Raw genomic sequence first — 20480 nt, 5'->3', positions numbered from 1 at the left:
AAAAAAATAAAAATGCTAACGGCTCAATGGTTTCAGCTTTGCTCTATGCCAGGCAATCCAGGGAAAATGAGGCGCGAAGGATGTCTGCTGTTGTTTTCCCGGAGGAAGGAATGACTGACGACATTTACCCAGAACCACCCGCGACAATGATTCAACCTAGAATTCCAAGGGGCGGAGGAGACTGCGGGAACTATGGGATAGCTACGGAATAGCTACCCACAATGCAACGCTCCAGAAATCAACACTAGCCTCGGACCGTGGACGCACACCACCGAATTACTGTGCCTAGTGTGGCCGCATGAAATCGAATTTATAATATCTGTTTTATAAAACCGGTTTAATGTAATTCTGAATTATCCCATAGTGTAGACATACCCTTAGTCTCAGTGATTAATCGGGGGGGGGGAAGGGAGGAGCCCAGGCCCACCCTCTACTCTGTGCTCCAGCCCAGGAACCCTAGTAGTATCAGCTATGGTAGCTGATCTTTTAGAAACAGGATTTATACAATTCCCTGAGCCACTTCCCCATAGCATCCCCCACTTCTTCAAGCTCCACTTCACCCTTACCTCACAGCCTCCTTCCTTGTGCCTTATATGGTGTGTAGTGCTCAGTCTCTCCAACAGCACAACTTTCTCCCACAGCTTCTGACATGCACACTTCCCTGACTAACTGGGAGGCTTTTAACTAGTTTCAGCCAGCCCCTAATTGGCTTCAGGTGTCCCAGTCAGCCTAGCTGTCACCACTGCTTTCTGGAAAGATCTTAATTGACCCCAGGTGTCTTGATTAACCTTTGAACAATTGCCATTTGGTTACCATGGTAACAGGGATTTGTTTAGCCTGGGGCTAACATACCTGTTTCTCACTACTTTCCTATAGCCATCTGGCCTTGCCCCATCACAAATGATTTTGTCCAATGTGCTCTTTCTCCAAATATGTATATTTATTCCATGTTAGTGGAGAAAATATCCCCAAATCTCGTTCTTTTTTCATGAACTAGAAAGGTCCCTATAAATATGAACTCTTCTTAATTCTTCTATTACCAAGCTATAACACAAGAAATCCTATACAAATAAAATGCTACTTCCAAAAATCACCCCAAAACAAAAAACAAACAAACAAAAAAGATAGTTTGAGGGAGCTCATCACTGCAAATAACTTTCTGGGAAAAGGAGACTCCTCTTTAGAAAATCTTTATCCTCATAATTTGTACAACTGTTGAAGTGGCATGAAATGAAACAGAGTCTGATGCAGCCAATTGAAACTTCATTGGATCACTGACATTCTAGAGCTCTATTTGCCACTGCTCTTGCAGCTACTATTCAGAAAAAAACTCCCATTGATTTCAATCAGAATTTTTCCTGAGTAAGAACTCCAATACTATTGGACAATTTCAATTAAAAAAATTAAGAAGACATCATTTTCCTTCATATCTAGCCATTGTTTTCAGAAAACTTGTAATTTTGTTTATATGTTGATATGTTTAGTCTGTAGGCAAAAGAGAAGATGACACTAGAATATATTTTAGGTCTACCTCAAATTAGGAAGAAACAAAAATCTATTAGGCTACATTCTATGCAATATCAGGAGGAGAGGTTTGATCCACCTATATTCAGGGGAGATGAGGGAGCCAAAGAATCCCTTAACATAAAGTATGCAACCCAGAATTCCCCGAGTACTGAGTGCTATGGGTACACTCCTCCTGATTTATTTGATCCCAGTCCATCCTTGGCATGCCTTTTGTGCCACATCCCGTAAGAAGGGGCAGGATAGGGCAATTACTCCTATGCCAAGGGGAACCTTCTATGGCCCAGGGCAGCATGAAGGGACTGGGGTGAGTATAAGAATCGGTTCCTTTAATATTTAAAGAGAAAAATTACAAAGAAATGCAGAGAGATTTACAAAAACAAGTATCTTATTCTCTGTTTTATATAAAACTAGCTATGCTACATTTGCACTTGTGAAATATTTGTATATACTGCACAGAGGGCAGCAAACTCACACACTGCACCTGACCTTATTGGCCACCATCTCGATTACAAAACTGAGAATGTCTCTTCCGTGCTCCAGTACTGAGTTATGAATCTCCCTGTCAAACTTCTCACTAACTTTCTTCTGCTAAACCACCAGCCCATCTTGTTTTATTTACTTTAAAAAAAGATATATCTCTTCTTAAGAACTGTGTACATGTTACAAAGCAGTGGCCCAGGACTGAACAGTGGTGCAATAGTTTCATCTCAGTCTTACATTCAATTTACAGCCATGGTTTATTTTACACATATAATAATATCCCTCTCTGATCAAGTACACATTAGCTTGTTTGACTGCTCCAAACAATTTGCACTGCCAGGCAAATGCTTCAAATAGTCTGGAGACTATAGTAAACATTTAGTAATGAGTAATCAAGCATTATTTCAGCACTGTATTATTAATCACAAAATGTGTCTCTGTCAGCAGTACAGTTTCAGCTGAAACTCAGTTTATCAGCATTAATGTAGCTGAGAGCTAGACAGAATAGACTAGACAGCAATTCCACATACCACAACAGTTTCACTACTGTTCTGAAATGAATAGATCTTATTCAGAAGAGATTATGTGTTTGGGAGCAAACAGCCTACTATAAGGTTTATTTGAAATTTTATGTATGTACAACAAAAAGGATAATCGGGTTAAAGAAAGCACTGCATCCACTGATGTCTTCTCCCATTCCCTCCCAAGCAGACATTTCCTAGTGATAAACAAAACAGAACACATATGGCACATATTAGCGACTGTTGTCTAAAGGGATTCAATATGTACAGTTGTTATACTTCAAACCAAGTACATTCAACATATGTGCCCAGAGAATATTATCATTCGAGGGAAGGGTGCACTGGTTCAGAATAAATACCAGCCTCACAAACTGTCATGCATCCCTCTAGCCACACTGAACATTTTTGAATGTTCAGAACTCTTTGTTTAAGGACCTGCTGTAAACATATCCCTTTCATCATTTCTCCCACTTGGCTGGAGCCCCTGGAGAGGCCTAGTTATCAACACCAGATGGACCCAGCTAAGTTCACCACCTTAGTCCTTTCAGTGGGCTCCACTCTTTCTGGCCTTGTTATTTTTCTTTACCTATGGGGACCAAACGGAAAACAAATGTTCTAATGTAACCGAGAATAAATTATTTCAACCCAAAAGAAAAGAGATCAGCAGTTCCCATTTAGCTCAGGGGTGCTTACAGAACACTTGTACAGGAGTCCTTCTGACTGGATAGCCAGGCTATCCCTGCTTCGGGAGCCACTTCCAGCTCAAAGTATCCCTCCCCCACTGTTAACTGCAACTTCCTCCTTTTTCAAGGTCTCTTCTCTACTATGCATGATTGGCAGGGGTGGGGAGGCTGGGCTACCTCCTCACACAAAGACTTTCTAGCCTATTTCCCACCAATGCAGAGTTTATATACCTTGTCACACCTGCTCCTCCACTGATCTGGGAACAAAAGAGGAATGTCCTTATGTTTCTTGTAAACTGTTCCATAATTCCTTCTCCCCCACTTCTTAAATAGAATATCAAGTCTCCCTGGGAATCTTCTTTGCAGGTCTACTTGAGATGAAGACTATTAACAAAGGTCCTCTAGAAAAAAAATTATTTTCTTTGGCAAATTTTCCACGCAGTGGAGATAACAACTTACAGTATTGTTATTACTTTACACCTTCCATCCTGTAGTACCCCAGAACACTTTATCAACTATCCTCTGTTGAAACAACATACATTATTTACAGTGCCATTAGCAAATTAATTACACTGCCAGAGTAACTCCATCAATTTCAGTAAAATGTAGCCACGCATATTTGATATCTTATAAGTCTTTTCCCTGAAAGTCGCATGGATGTCTTACATATAATTTCATAAACGGAATTTTTGAGCAAGTAATAAATCCTGCTTATAAATGTGTATACATGTAACCCTACTCCCAAAATAGTATGTGTGCCAGCACTGGCTCTACATTTATCTGAGAAACACGCACAGAGATTCAACTTTATTTTATTAGTAAAATATTACAGGAACAATTCAACCCAGTCACTTGAGGAATTTGATATGATTGCAGGTTTTGTTTCCATCTAATATTTAAGGGCCTGACCCAAAGTCCAATGACCTCATTAGGAGTCTTTCCATTAACTTCATTGGGCTTTGGATCAGGTCCTTGAAGGTGATATCTCTCTTGCTCCACAAATTTAAATAGGAATTGCTGTAGCTGATCATCTCAGAATTCTGTCTCTGCTACAATTAGATGCTTCACAAGAAAGTGCAGATAATCCTGTAGTGGACAACTATGGACAAGCCTACACCATGGGGGAATTCTCTTTCCATCTCCATTTGATTATGCCCTGCAGCATCAGAGATGCCTTTAAGAGAAAGTACAGTCTCTTGGCTGAAGAAAACAGATGCAGATCTGTCAGGAGCCTGTTAAATATTGAAAAGTGAGTAGTCACCAGGCAGAAGAAAAGCAACATATTGATTGACTCACTTTTTTTGCTCCAAGCAGGAAGATTCTGTTATATGGCTTGCAAAACAATATACTCTTCCCTACTTTTGTCTTTTGGAAAGCCAATTCACAGAAGAGGCCTCTAATGCAAGCACACAGTCACGAGAGCCATTGCATTGATATTGATCCTTGTGCTAGAAATGGGGTCGCTGGCATTTGCCGTCTGTGATGTTCTAAGCTTCTTACAGATTGCTCTTGGCAGCTGCATTGACATCAGGTGCTCAGTGCATGCAAACAAAGGCTTTGACGTTCACTTGGGGGTTGTAAATGGCCTGTTAATACCGTAACAACTGCATGGTAAACACAGGCAATTCCTATCTTTTGCCTTAAGATGCTGCAGAGACCAAGAGTCTGTACAGAGGCAGAGGTTGGCTTCCATGACTATTATTCTATTGGGTGTCTAAGCAACAATTTGCTGTGATTAGATCTTGACCCCTGGGAAGGTCCATGATCTCTCATGGGTGGAATGTATATTCTGAACTCATCTATTTAATAAGATATATATAAAAAATAATTTATCACCAATTAGTCAGTAAACGATTATAACAAAAAAATAATGGTATGGCAGTAACATAGGCCGATGCTGTTAGCAAATTGCAGTACTTAAGTTAAGATCAATATTAGGGCACAATGAGTGCTATTTTACTTGTTTATTTTTAACTTTGGAAGGGCAATTTATTTATTACATCAGAGTTTATTTAAAACCACACTACACATGGTACCATTGGACAAGCTGTTCTGCTTTCCTCAAAAATATGCTAAAGTTTTAACATTCTCTGATTTGGGTATTATTTGAAAGTTGGCAGTTAATTTTACAGCTATTTAACAGCAACCTGACTTTGTTCTTCCCAGTCTCTTAACCTCGGGTAACTCATAAGTGAAATCAATTCAAAATTTAAAGTTTGCACCATTTTCTAACTCTTCTCTTTAAATTAAGATAGAAGGTAAATCATGTTATATGAGTCAAAAACTCTATTAAAAATAATAAAAAATTATTCTTAACTTTTACAGCCTCATAATCTTACAGGCTTTTTCAATGGCTCCCATAGGACATGAGAAGATAAAATATTTTATGTGTAGAAAAAGGCCATTTAGCCAATATTTTTGCCCTTTTCTCGAGTTTCTTTAATCCTTCTCTCCTTTTTCACCATATCTCCTCATTCTAGTCTTTAACTGTAAATACTATCCCTATTTGTCTTTGGCAGTTTCACTGCATAAATTATTTTTATTTAGCATCAAAACTATTTCTCATATTTATTCCACTCCAAGATGTATATTAGTGCAGAGTTCAGGGGTTTTAAATCAAAAGAGGGATCAAATCTGGCAGTAATGCTCAGGGCAGCATTGCTGATTCACACAAACTAGGGATCTGGCCCTAAATCTCTAAAGTCTAAAGGACTGCAAATTTTTATTACAATTCTTTTTTAAAAAAATTAATGAATTAATCTTTAAAAGATTACTATCAATCATTCTGACATATCAATGACTTGTGCTTTTTATCAATTTCAGAACAGTTGATTATGGCTTTGTTTTTAAGGATAATTTGCCAAGCAATTATTGATGTATACCCTGTGTGCTGAATTAGTTGTTTGCCTTCAAGAGCGTAATGTTCAAAACATGTCCATGTATATACAAAGCACTTACTTTCATACATGGTTATCAGCTTCTCTTACTTGTGTACAAAAATGAAACATTTATGCACAAACCCCACCACTCTGCATTCACTTGTTCAAATTAAGTGAAAATGCATTCTGCACATGTGAATTCCATCACTGTTTGTGTCCTCCAGTGACAGCACACAACAGTTGTCAACACACATTTGGCTAAGGCCAGTTTGAAAATGTAGTCCAAAAGCTTCCTGTTTCACTTGAATAAGTTTCTCTCCTTTGTGAATTGCACCTGAAGTTTTTCATGCATTTTTAAAGCTATCTTCCTGAAAGGAAAAGACTGAAATCCTCTCTGTGCATTCACATCACATTCAGCATATGTGCAAACTTGCTCACATGGCTCTGAGAAAAATGCCTCTACCCTGACCTGGATAATGTACCTCTATTTTAAAAAGTATTTCTACTTTTAAGAACCTGGATTTTTGTTTATTTAAATAAAATACAACTTTATTTTTAAAAACATAAACCTAATTAAAACTAAATTTGAAATTGACAACCTCTATTAAGTCTCAAACTTAAATACAAAAATACAAACTTAAATACAAAAAATATATTAAGCAGAATAGTGCCAATCTACAAATCAATTTAGGCACCTAAAAACCCCAAACCTAGGCACCTAAATCCCAGGTTTAGGCTCCACTGCAACCTACAAAACTTTCACCAAACCCTGTAGGCACCTCAATTCACATGGTTCCTAACTTTTCAGGGTAAAAGTTCCAGCCTCTGGGCATGTGCCCTGCTGCCCCACCTTAGGCATCCAGATGCCTATCTCCCCCCTCAGCCCCTGTGTGATTCACAAACCAAGAGATGATAGGTGGTTTGCCGCTATGGAGTGTCTGTTACTTGCTCTTGCCCAGTGACTGTTCCACTCTGGATAAACCCTTAGTAACTGAGCCAAAGAGAAACAAGATATACACTATCTGAGATTCAGCTGGAGGGCTGCCTCCCATGACTGGGCCTGCGTGGTGGATTGCCTGGATGTTGCAGACCAGTAGCTGGGTGAGTGCAAAGGTCCTGTGTTGGTGTTATGTTGTGCCCTGAGAAAGGAGCACAGTGACAAGGGGATATTCTGGGAGCTAATTCTGCGTCAAGGAATATTAACTCGTCCAGAAATACCTGTTAGGAGATCTTTGTGGAGTGGAAAGAAGCAATCAGTGGAGTGCTGCTGCTCCTGGACTCCTCCAGCTACTGATAACCCCTCCTACAGTGAATTGCTGAACATCTATTAGCAGGTGGCTAAGAGAAGCTGACCTAGGGTTTGGCTGAGGCAATTACTGTGGCCTAGGTAGAAGGTTCAACAAAGATGCAAGGCCAAACTTCCCTGACTATTTTACATCTCTTCAGTATTAACCCTACAATGACAAGCAAACTGGATGCAAAGCCCACCACGAATAACAAAGCCACCTATTAGTAGGGCAGGGGAAATTATGACTGAGATATGAGAAGGTTAGAAGAAAGTGTGTATTAGTGGCTATTTCTTCCTTTATTCTTTTCCTTTTATTGTCCCTATTGTCTTCCCCTTGATTTCAATGGGAGATGAGGTCACTCATCTTCTTACAGGATCAGGCCCCTGAATCTCTGAGGAAAATAGCAAAATTGTCACTCTTTTTACTAGGCCATAACTTCTATATTTCCTTACCAGCTCTTTTCAGACTTAAAACTGTGCACATTGCTTAATGACGACTGTGAGCCATCTCTGAAATTTTAATTCTAAACCATTTTTGAGCTATCCAAGTGCAAAAAAGCATCAGATTAATTTTCTTGGGACCCAATCCAGCTCTTAATAAGCCAATGGGAGTTTTATGGAGAGTTGGATCAGACTCTTTAAAGTGTAAACACTACATTTTTCATGCTCAGGTAACTCAAAAATGGCAGCTTTGCTTCAGACTTTCCATACCACTTGGCAGAAAGCATGCATGGAATTATGGGGATACAATATGGTATAAGGCACTGAAATTATGGGGTTTAAGCAAGAGACCTTTTCAAGTATATATACATTTCAAGGTGGGAAGAAAATATTTAAGTTATCCACTAGTGTGGTTTTGGGGCGGGGAAAACTTTTTTGCTTTGCCTTGTTACTTAAATGCACGTGGCACTGAAAAATAAAACAAAGATCATTTTACATAATATTGGACCAATACAGAGAAGGACCGGGATATCATACAGGAAGATCTGGATGACCTTGTAAACTGGAGTAACAGTAATAGGATGAAATTTAATAGTGAAAAGTGCAAGGTCATGCATTTAGGGATTGTCATGGCATAATTCCCCAATCTGAACCTTAGAGTCCAAAAGATGGGGTACCAGCATGAATTCCTCTAAGCTTAATTACCAGCTTAGATCTGATAGGCTGCCACCACCCAAAAATATAGTGTTTTGGGGCACTCTTGTCCCCCAAAACCTTCCCTGGGACCCCAAGACCCAAATTCCTTGAGTCTCACAACAAAGGGGATAAACCATTTCCCTTCCTCCTTTCTTCTCCAGCTCTTTCTCGCCTTGGTACACTAGAGATCACCATGATTCAAACTCCTTGAATCACCACACACAGAGGAATGTTACCTCTCCCCTTCCTCTTTTCCCCTCACCAGAGGCAATACAGATTCAAGCTCCATGAATCTAAAACAAAGAGGAAATTCACCTTTCCCCCCTCCTCTCTTTCCCTTCTCCACCAATTCCCTGGTGAGTACAGACTCAGTCCTTTGAGCTTAAACAGGGGAAAAATCAGTCAGGTCTTTAAAAAGAAAAGCTTTAATAAAAGAAATAAAAGTAAAATTATCCTGTAATCAAGATGGAATATTAAGGTCTTTAGCTTATACACTAGAGAGAAAACCTCCCCCCAGCCAATGCAAATTAAAATTACTTCCAGCAAACTACACATTTGCAAATAAAGAAAACAATCAAAAAAGACTAAAACCACCTTTATCCTGTACTTACTAAAATTAGAACAGAAGAGATTTTTTCAGAAAGATTGGAGGAATCTGCTTACATGTCTGTCCCTCTCAAACCCAGATAGAACACAAACAAGGCTTCCCTCACATCAGATTTGAAGTATCTTGTCTCCTGATTGGTCCTCTGGTTCCAGGTACACTGCTTGTAACCCTTTACAGGTGAAAGAGACATTACCCTTAACTTCTGCTAATGACAGGGATTAATAACAAAAATATTGTACAAGCGGGGATGCATCAGTTGGAAGTGCAGAGAGGAGAAGACCTCGGAGTATTGCTTGATCACAGGAGATATGAGCCCAATGTGATATGGCATGAAAAAAAGCTATGCGGTCTTGGGATGCATCAGGCGAGGTATTCCAGTAGAGTAGGAGGTGTTAGTACTATTATACAACCTGGTGAGACCTCATCTGGAGTATTGTGTGCAGTTCTGGTTTCTCATGTTTAAGAGGATGAATTCAAATGGAACAGGTACACGGAAAGGCTACTAGGATGATCTGAGGAATGGAAACCTGTCTTATGAAAGGAGACTCAAAGGCTTGACTTGTTTAGCCTAACCAAAGAAGTCTGAGGGAGATATGATTGCTTTCTTATAATATATCAGAGGAATAAATACCAGGAGGGAGAGGATTATTAGCTCCAGTACCAACGTGGACACAAGAACAAATGGTATAAATGGCCATCAGGAAGTTAGACTTGAAATTAGACAAAGGTTTCATAACCATCAAGAGGAGGGAAGTTCTGGAACGGCCTTCCAAGGGGAGTAGTGGGGGCAAAACACATATCTGGCTTTAAGACTAAGCTTGATAAGTTCATGGAGTGGATGGTATAATGGGATAGCCTAATTTTGGCAATTAATTAATCTTTGACTATTAGCGGTAAATATGCCCAAAGGCCTGTGATGGGATGTTAGATGGGATGGGATCTGAGTTACTACAGAGAATTCTTTCCTGGGTGCTGGCTGGTGAGTCTTGCCCACATGCTCAGAGTTTAACTTATCGCCATATTTGGGGTCGGGAAGGAATTTTCCTCCAGGGCAGATTGGCAGAGGCCCTGGGGGTTTTTCGCCTTCCTCTGCAGCATGGGGCACGGGTCATTTGCTGGAAGATTCTCTGAATCTTGAAGTCTTTAAACCTTGATTTGAGGACTTCAGTGGTTCAGACACAGGTTTGATACAGGAGTGGGTGGATGAGATTCTGTGGCCTGCATTGTGCAGGAGGTCAGACTAGATGATCATAATATTCCCTTCTGACTTTAAAGTCTGTGATTCTATACAACTATGATAGCCCTCTTTGATCTTTCTGATACTCACAGATATTTAAGTACACTGAGAAGAGCTTAGCTCACCCCTAAGCACACATGGCCTTTTCAGTTTGTCTTCAGAGATCAGATGCATACCAGCATAGCTGTAAAATATTTGTGAGCTAGGAAAGGACTCTGGGAGTGGTGTGCAAATGAACACATCTATCTTTCCACTCCAAAACTGATTAGAATTTCTTAACAAAAGAAAAAACTTTCTTAATCATTCTTCATGGATAAGAGGCTTAGTCCTCACTCTCTTGGGCAGAGACCTTCCTTAATTAGCATGCTGCTGGTGCTTCATGTATGAAATATGAATACTATTCATTATTGCTATAGCTGTTATTCTTCCATGAGTCTCTTGAAAAAAATGGCTTCTTTTCAAGTGGCTTCCTTAGCAATTGACAACAGTAAATAACATATAAACGATTTTTCATTGCAGGATTTCTCAGTGGAGCCTTCACTACATAACAGATACCCACAGAAGCTAGTGTACTCTTTGATGATATTTCTACAGTAATGCATTACTATTATTATTTCAGCAGCATCTAGCGGCCTAATCCAAAATTAAGGTCTCATTGTGCTGTGTGCTGGAAATATTCAGATAAGAGACAGTCCTCACCTTGAAGAGCTTGCAGTCTAAATAACAAGAGAAACACAGTTATTAATATAAGCCAATTTTAAAGGGGAGAAATTGAGACATAGAGATCGTGAGTCTTGCCCAAAGTAACATAGGAAATCTGTAGCAGAGCTAAGAATCAAGCCCAGGTCTCTAGAGTCCCTATCTATGCTGAATAACAAGATTATAAGGATGGCCCAGTAGCCAAAACAGTAGCCTAGAACTTGGAGATGTGTTCAGTTTCCTACTTTTGCATAGATTCCCTGTGCTTTGGGCAAATCACCGTGTACTAGATTTGCAAAGGGAATATAGGCATGTAGGTCTACACTGTAGGCACCACCACATTCATAAAACCCAATAGTCCTTAGGCATCTAATTTTCTGTGAGTAAATTGGCCCCTATATTTCTGCTGGTGGCATGCACAAAGCTGCCTAAGTCCTGCTGCCACTGAACTGGTTAGTGATTTAGCTCACACCTAAGCCCTGGTTGGATTCTCAAACTAGGCATTCTCTCGCCTATCTCACCTGTGAGGTCTAATCTAGTGGATGTTTCTGAGCATGCCTAATCTGCACAAATGACACTTGGAGGTGAGCAGGTCAGGGTTTGGGGAGATGTATGCCCAAAAGTGAAGTGGTTAGGGCCCTCCCATGGGAAACCCCAGTTCAAATCTCCCTGCTCCAAATCAGATAGAATAGAAATTTGAAGAAAGGGCTCCCTTTTCCTAACTGCTGAGTTATTGAATATAATGATGGGGGAGTCTCTCTGTTGGCCGTTAGGCATAGACTACCCCAGAAGCTGACCTGGCTTAGGCACCTAACTCCAGAAGAGGGTTTGCAGCTGGAAAGGATCCAGCAGAGTGAGGTGTCTCCATCCAACCCAGAGTTAGACGCTGTGAAGGGGCACACCCCTAGGCCAATCAGGAAAAGGCAAAAGACCTCCTTGGGGCTCAGTTTGTACTAAAGAGGCATACCTGCTTGGCTTGGAACAAGCAAACTTAAAAGGGACAACTCTCCACTGGAGGAAAACTACTGTTTTTCAGAGATAGTGGACTCTTGCAACAAAGCTGTTGGGACTCAGAAGACAGCTTGTGAATGTCTGGTGCCCACAAGGACTCATCAGATCAGGTACAAGCTGATTTCTGCAGGGAAGGGTTGGGAATAAATTCTGACATGTGGTTTAGCTGTACCTAAACCTGCCAGACCTCTATAGTTTCTGTTAAGAGAAAACTCAGAGGCTGAACAACCCCTCAGTTGGAAGATCCCTGTATTTGTGAATCTGGTAAGAGTGGAGTAAGGTTCCAAAGGAGGATGGAACTTTGGATGGGAAAGAGACAGAAAATGTCCAGGCAGGACCTAGTAAAAGCCTTGCCTTTCACAGGCACCTACTTGCCTTTCGAGGGATGGGACCCCTCTTCTGAGCATTTCCTTCTGGCTGAGTTGGGTGATTCCCCGTGAATCTCTTTCTGAAGCACTTAACTCTCCCAGCCTGGGTGCCTAAATCATGGCTCTGAATTCCACTTAGCAGTGGCACACCTGGGAGTTAGGTCTTGCAATGCCTAAGTCCCCTTGTGACTCTAGCCTTTAGTCTCTCTGTGTCTCAGTTCCCTGTCTATAATTAAATGGGGATAAATAGCACTGCTCTATCTCATGGGGGTGTTAAGGATAAATACTACGATAATGGGGAGCCATACAAGTATCTTACATAGGTCATCCTTCCTTTCTGTGTGTCAGCAAGGATCTTTAATTACCAACAACTGCCTCGTTATATTAGCACATCTCACATACTCTGAAGTAATGGGATTTTTTGTCATTGTCAAAAAGTAAGAGCAACAGTCTAATGGTATTCTTAGCATTTTTTTAAATGTACTTTTAAATGCACTTCACACATTTAAATCGTGGAACATATATGTGGAATAGTTTTTAAAGTATCTGCCTTTCTCTATGAATATGAGACTTTATGTCTCAAGGGGCTATTCTAGAAGATAAAATTTGTATCAAATAGCTTAACTGCATGCTGGTATACACACTAGTTACATTACCAGATGCAAATGCATCCACTTCATAAACCATTAGTTCTTCATATTCTTCATCCTACCCCTGTCTGTGGCTGAAGGTGCTCCCCACCCCGCCCCCGCAATACATTGAAACAAATATGTGCAAAAGCATTTTGTTTGTTTACAACCAAGTTTTCAGAGTGTTTTCAGAGAAGTTTTCAAAACTGAGAAGCACATCATTACTACCTAGGACACATGGCAGAAACCCAGTTTCCTCAACGTGCCACTTACTGGCTTTCCAGAAAAAAAGGTAATTCTAGAGCCATTTTGTATGCAGACCATATGTCAGTTTTCTAAGTCACAGATATGGAGCCAATGTATAAGTAGAAATTTGTGCACTTTAGCAAAACTATTTAAGAAAAAGTAGCCTTGGAAACAAACAAATTTGATACAAAGGCCAAGTTAGACGTATATAATATATATTTGTATAGAGTCTATCTGAAAAGATGTGCTCTTACTCAACCAAAAGTTATGGACTTGGTGAATTATGTGGCCTCTTATTCAGAAGGTCAGACTAGATGATCATCATAGTCATGCATACAAATACCAACTGCGGGGAGAGAGTGACCTTTATAAATAACTGTTAGAACTAGTAAGCTATTCCATTTCTACAACTCACTAAATTTTGATCACATAAAGGCCAAAAGTTGCCTCTGGAATTCTGGCCACAAAATCTCATTAACACCTTTATTTTTATGTACCAGTCAGATAGCTGTATCTAACTAGTAAATACTGATCTTTGCATACCTAGTTTTGGGATGTACATAGTGTGATACAGCATGGCCAGAGGACAGCAGAAGAGGGTTAGAAGGGAGCCTTATTCCCTGTAAGGGGAAGAAAGTTTGCTGTAGATTAATTAGAGCACCTGAAGCCAGTCACATGATAAACCCCCTGCTTCAATCAGACAGTGTGGGAGTTGGAGCAGAGAACAGTTTGGAGAAGTGCTGTGGTGAGCTAAGCAGCCCAAGACCCTAGGTAAAGGGGCATCTGGCTTGTACAGAGGGAGGGCAGGAAGCCCCCCACAAGCTGAAGGGCAGGAGAGAAAAGTAGCCCAGGGGAAGGAAGTGTCAGTTCAAGTGGTTTACCACTATCCTCAGGGTCCCTGGGTTGGGACCTGGAGTAGAGGGCGGGCCCAGGTCCCTCCCTCTCCACTCCCCTCCTCTAGGACACTAGTGGGGCAGTTAACATTCCTGCAGGGGCAAGAAATGGTACCCTGAACCCTCCCCAAAGAAGAGAAAGCACGAGACCCATCAAAATAGTACTGGCAATTTGCAACAATAGTTTATGGGCATAATTTTGGAGACTGGTGTTTGAAAACTGAACCCTAAATGTCTCATATCCTTGACACCTCTCTTCATTCATGGGCAATCAGGTAACCTAAATTGCTGAATGTAAGTGATGTGGATGTGGTGCCCATATAACTGATCTGACAGTGATTTTTAGTTGGCACTGTGCATTAGCATTAAATAGCACTATGGAGCAGTCATCTCTTCCTCCTGAGGAAAACAAGGCAATGGGAAGGGGAGAAAGTTTCTTCTATACTGTTATTCATCAAAGGAGCTCCTCACCCATCCTAAAGTACAGGCAATTTCTGTAGACTGAGCAGCAGTACTCTACACAGAGATGTGAATATGTATCTGATGCACATGTTTCTAATTCCATTTGCTGTCTAGTCTGCCAGAAGAAAATATTTTTGTCTGTCTGAAATTAGTCTCCATATTTATACCATGCTCACCACTGTGGTATCTGAGTACCATGTGATATGCAATGCTCACACACAGATCTCTGAGAGAAAGCAGATAATATACTAGCTATAAAAATGTAGTCATCCTCACATCTACTCTGAGCAGCTGAGTCCCTCTGACATGTCAATTAAAAAGGCAATGAGCTAAACTCTACTCAGTTACTCCCATGAATCTCCAAGTGTGTGGCTGTGAGAGCAGAATTTGACCCAGATCAATTACCATAAACCCCCATTCTTAATTCCTGCATTTAAATAAGCATTTACAGGTACAACTGAATTCAAAAATAGATGAATGGGTGTATGAGGGGGAAGAAATGGCCCCCAGCAGTCTTCCAGTCAGCTGATATTCAAAGTGGTTTCCCTCTGTGCTGACCACGGCAGTCACATACCCATCAAAGCTTTCATTCTTCTGTTTTCCTGAAAATGCTAGAGTGGAGAAATCTATAAAGCTCTTAAAGTGACACATGGCGCTCAGGATTCTTGAACTTATGTTTACAACTTATTTTGATTTTGGAGCTGTTTGAAGCACAATGAGAACTGCAGCTGCTCTGAGGATTTTTTTTTTTTCTTACTCTTTCTCTTTGCTGCTTTCCTAGCACTGCTCTAAGCCCTTGATGTGACCTTGACCATTCTGATTGTCTTAAAGATTTATTAGCATAAAAGCAGAATATATTACAAATTCAACTCCTCAGGGGCAGGTCTGAACAATATGACTGAAATATCCGATTAGTATGAGGTATGCTGGTACCCATCCTATCCAGAAAAAAGCCACCACCACCAGATTTGGTGGGTTCTGAGTATTTCAGAAATGCTTTGGCTCTATTGTTATCCCTCTGGAGGCAATGGGCTTAAGGTCAGCAGAAGGTAAAGTCTGAGAAGGTTGCAAGATTGTAAAGGCTATGTAAGAATTTGTTTAAATTATCTTTGACATTCCATTGTTATCTCAAGCCTTCTCCTGTGGCATACTCTGGATTTACAGTGCAACCATAAAACCATTAGGAGTTGTTTCACTAACAGTATGTAAATGGTGAACTATGGTTGTTACTATTTATGTAAATGATAATAAATCAACAAGTGCACTTAAAACATTTTAGGTCAGTCTCATTAACTGTGCATTTAACAAGCTGCGAACCATAAGCTTGCTCATTGGTGTGTTATATATTTGTTTTAAGAACAGGGAGAACTGTGCTGCAAGGCCATAAAACTGGCTTTTATCCACAATCTGCAGAGCAAGATTTACTCACATCGGATGACTTCTAAATTGATCAGTAAATTGCTCTAACTAATATTTTTGAAAGGAGTCAAGTAACCTCAATGGCCAAATGTAGTAAAAAGAAGGAGGGACCTCATGGCTACAAGAGGGGCTTGTAGGACCTATCACTTAGGGAAAATTGTAACACTAAAAGAGTTGTTCTGTTTAACTATAGTGGGAAAAATAGCTATATCCAATGGCGTGGTCTGATTCCGGGAAGCTCTGAGCAGCCACAATCCCTGCAATATCAACTGGCTTTTGAAGTTTGCTTTGGAAGTCAGGCAGCTTGATGCACCCAAGTTTGCAAAATGAGGCTATTGAAGGTATTACAAAATAGTGATTTTTATATTTGAATGCATGCATACCTGTTGTGGCTAGAAAGCTCCTTGTCTCCTCCTATCATTGTCCCGTGGGAGGACTGGATACAACTCCGTTTTGTCCAGTACAGCACAGGCACCGTCCCTTTCCTACTCTATTTAATAATTAAATATTAGGATGGTACCTATCCTGGGGCCTTTGATATAGAATACACTTTTAAGCTAAGAGCATCAATTTAAGATAATCACCATAGATCCATCTCCTCCTACTACTCTTCCCCTCACCTCCAGCAATAAGACAGTCTTACAGTTACACTTCCCTCTTCCTACCACCACCATTTCCAAATGCCTGGCGGGGAAAGGTCTAGCTCCCTTTGATTAGCTTCCCTCTATAAAACGGTGAGAGGGCAGCAGATGTGTGGCTCCATATGTTGAGGGAAGTGAACAGCAGAGATGTAGCACCTGCATGTATTCTTTATGTAGGTTTCTAACAATCAGTGTATTATGGATGCCTATTTTACAGATGAAGAATATGACTGATTACCCTCCATCTTCTCTTCTTCTCTCTTAATATTCATTCTGTTCAATGTATCCTCAAACAGATTGTTGTATGAAATGAGGCATGCAACAAAGCTTCTTAAGGGGAATGGGGAAACTTGACATGGGAAAAGAGATGGACTGAAGTATCTTGACTTCCATCCAAACTAAGATACCATTAGGAATGTAGGACTGGAAGGGACCTTCTGGGTCACTGAGTCGAGGGCCCTGCTATCCCAGCTAACCTTGTCAGATAATCCCACTAGAAGCAGACGTGATATAATTGTCTCCCTCCAAGAGAAAGGCCTGAAGAAAATAAGAAGGAAGTGAGGAAGCAAAGAGAAGTTTGGGTGGGGGGTAAGTGAGGATAAAGGAGGAAAAAGAAAGGAAGAGAAATTCAGCAAAAAGGGTAGCTTGGTTTTCTAACGTACAGGAAACCCAGTTAGTGAGGTAATCTCTGGGCTGGAGCTCTTAGTTATATAAAATGCATGAAGTATCTGAATAAAAGAGACACCAGTGCAATCACCTGGTAAAATCTTCCATGCTAACTTGTTCATATACCCAAATTGGTATTGAACAGGTATCAGAAAAAGACCACTCATACCCCCAGCTACAGAAAAGCTTTCATATGAAGGTGCTTGTCTAAAAAAGAGACAATTTAGAAACATCAGTGGTGGAAAGGATGAAGAACAAGTTGAAGACCAGCCTGTATACTGGTCTCTGGGTAAAGTCAGATGTAGGATCAAAGAACTCATGGTTCTACAAACCAAAACTTTTAAAGTGAATATTCCATAATATGACTTTATAGGAGCAGGTGGCCTGCTGGGAATCTTGGCTCGACAACAAAAGCAATGATCATCCATGCATTCTTTTAAAACACTTGGTAATTTATCAGTATTTTAGATGAGTAAGGGAAGAACACAAATGTTATCTGTCTTATAGTTATAAGTAACATCTGCTCAGACAGGAAATAGATCAATTGGAACCTTAGGTTGTTCACATATTAAATGATACATCCATATATTTTTGTTCTTTAAGGAACTGAAAAATTCACTTTGGTGCACATGATGCTTTCACATAAGTTTATGATCCTTCGGAACTGTGATTATTTTGAAAGACATTTGGCGTTATGGAGTGGATATGGAAGTGTCATGTATAAACAATATACAACGTGTGGAAAACAACTCAAGTTACATCATTCATGTAGATGTGAGTAACTGACTAGATGAACAAAGTGATAGGATGGGACAAACTTTCAGCTGCAGATGTAAGCTTTTCATTAGATCTAGGCTTTTTTTTTTTTTTTAATTTCAGGTTTTCAATTAAAACTATCAGGTTTATGTTCTCCCCATACCCACCCACCTCTTGCTCGTCAAAAATTCACCTGGATCACCTGGGTCAATTGATCTTCAACTGTCGTTAAGACTGTGCCGATCACAACACATCCACTATTCTTCTCGCATTCTTGCCTTTCTTCTCCACATTCATCTGAAACGTTTAACAATGTCATCTTCCCATCTTCTTGGAGGCCAACCAGGTGGTCTTTTCTGTTCTTGCGGGTACCACTCAGTAATGATTGCGGTCCACCTATTGTCTGTGAACTGTGCTATGTGACCCGCCCATCGTATCGTATTAAATCTGCTTTCCACGACAATATCTCTCACACTGCTGCGTTCTCTAATAATTTCATTTGGGATATGATCCAGAAGGGAAATTCCCAACGTAGCTCGTTCCATTGCCCTTTCAGCTACCGACAGCCGCTGTTCTTCTCTCTTTGTCAGTGCCTGCGTTTCACTGCCATACAGCATGGCTGGCAGCACTGTTGAATTGAAGATATTTGTACATGTGGTCTTGTCAATTTTTCCTTTTGAGGACATCCTTGATGGAATTAAATGCACACCATCCTGCCCAAATCCTTCAAGAGTTCTCCGTTCATGTCTTGGCGCATATCAACTTCTTGGCCCAAATATACATACTGTTCCACTTCTTCAAATACTTCTCATTTACCATTATTCGGGCTTTTCGTAAGAGGGCTGATCGCATGTATTTTGTTTTGCAATGGTTCATTTTCAGACCAACCTGACTGCTTTTCTTGTAGAGTCTTTGTAGCATGCTCTGCAGTTGGTTGGTGCCTTTGGCAATTAGTACAATGTCATCCGCAAAAATGAGATGAGATAATCTTTGTCCATTTGTATTGTTCATAACCATTTCAAGGAAGGCAGTAAATAGTTTTGGTGAAATCATATCCCCTTGCTTTATACCTTTCTCGATTGGGATGCAGAGGGGAGTTTCAAGGAGAGTAATGTCTGTTGTACATCCAGCATTTGCTTCCTTCAACAAACTGATGTACTGCACATTAATGCCCGCTCTGCAAGCGTCTTTAATATTGTGTTGAACTCAATACTATCGAAGGCCTTTTTATAGTCTATGAAAGCAATGCACAGTGGGAGTTTGTATTCCTTCACTCTTTCTAGGAGCTGGCTAAGGGTAAATATATGGTAGATCGTGCTGAAATTTCTTCAAATTATTTTCAAAACATTTTTAAAAAACTAATTAAAATTATGCTTTTATTTTTTACCAGTGCTTATTTACACCTGCACTGAAATAGCACTTGACCCTCTACATTATAGTACATTGTGGGGAGGCAGGGAAGTCAGATACTTTTACCTGAATCTTCAAACTGTGTTAAGAAGAGTGGATGAAGACCTGTTACTGCACTCTTGCAGGCTGCCTGTTCATCTATACTGTAGTCAGCAGAAATAGCCACAGGCTGCAAAAGATGGTGGATTATAAACAGACCACATGCTTTCCAGACTCTTGTTGTCATTTGTCACTCTGAAATCTGCACATTTGAAAAGCTGCTAGATGTACTTTAATCACTGTCAGGGCTATTTATATTTTTTTTAAAAGAGAGAAAAACTTGAGCTGAAGTGAGTCAACAACTTACTAAGAAGATATCCTCTTAAGTGGGAAGTTCATATTCACTTAGTTCTATTTTATTATTATACGCTTGAATGATTCCTGAACCAACAGAAAGCCATACATGACTACACAGGAACTAAAACACAAATAGGGGCAGCAGATGTTGCTCTGACCTCCATGCATTGCCCCAATTGCCAGCTCTCCTGCTCTTCTTCATCCATTTGAGACACTGATTTTACAAGCTGATGCATAAAGTTTGCTCAAAACTCTTGGGATCCATTACTTTCTACTAGGTGAAATGCTGAATATATGTTATGTACTATTTATTTAGTGGTCTCTGAGGAACAGCACCACTTTAAGTAGCTCCTAATCTGAAACAAAAAAACAATCAAGTATGACATTACATAATTGGCCTAAATTAATTTTTCCCTAAAAGGATCCCAGGAGAGTCCTTGGAGGTAAAATCACCCAGACACTCATGCCAGCACCTCCCATCACTGACAAGGGAAGGGACTGAAGTTGCTGGTACAGTTGCATATACTGCATAAAGCAATGTCACTTCCACTAGAAGCTCTGTAAGTCGCTTGTGATAAAGTTATC

Source organism: Chelonoidis abingdonii, chromosome 5 (assembly GCF_003597395.2).
Source record: "Chelonoidis abingdonii isolate Lonesome George chromosome 5, CheloAbing_2.0, whole genome shotgun sequence".
Lineage (NCBI taxonomy): Eukaryota > Metazoa > Chordata > Testudines > Testudinidae > Chelonoidis > Chelonoidis abingdonii.
This window is presented reverse-complemented; position numbering follows the sequence as displayed.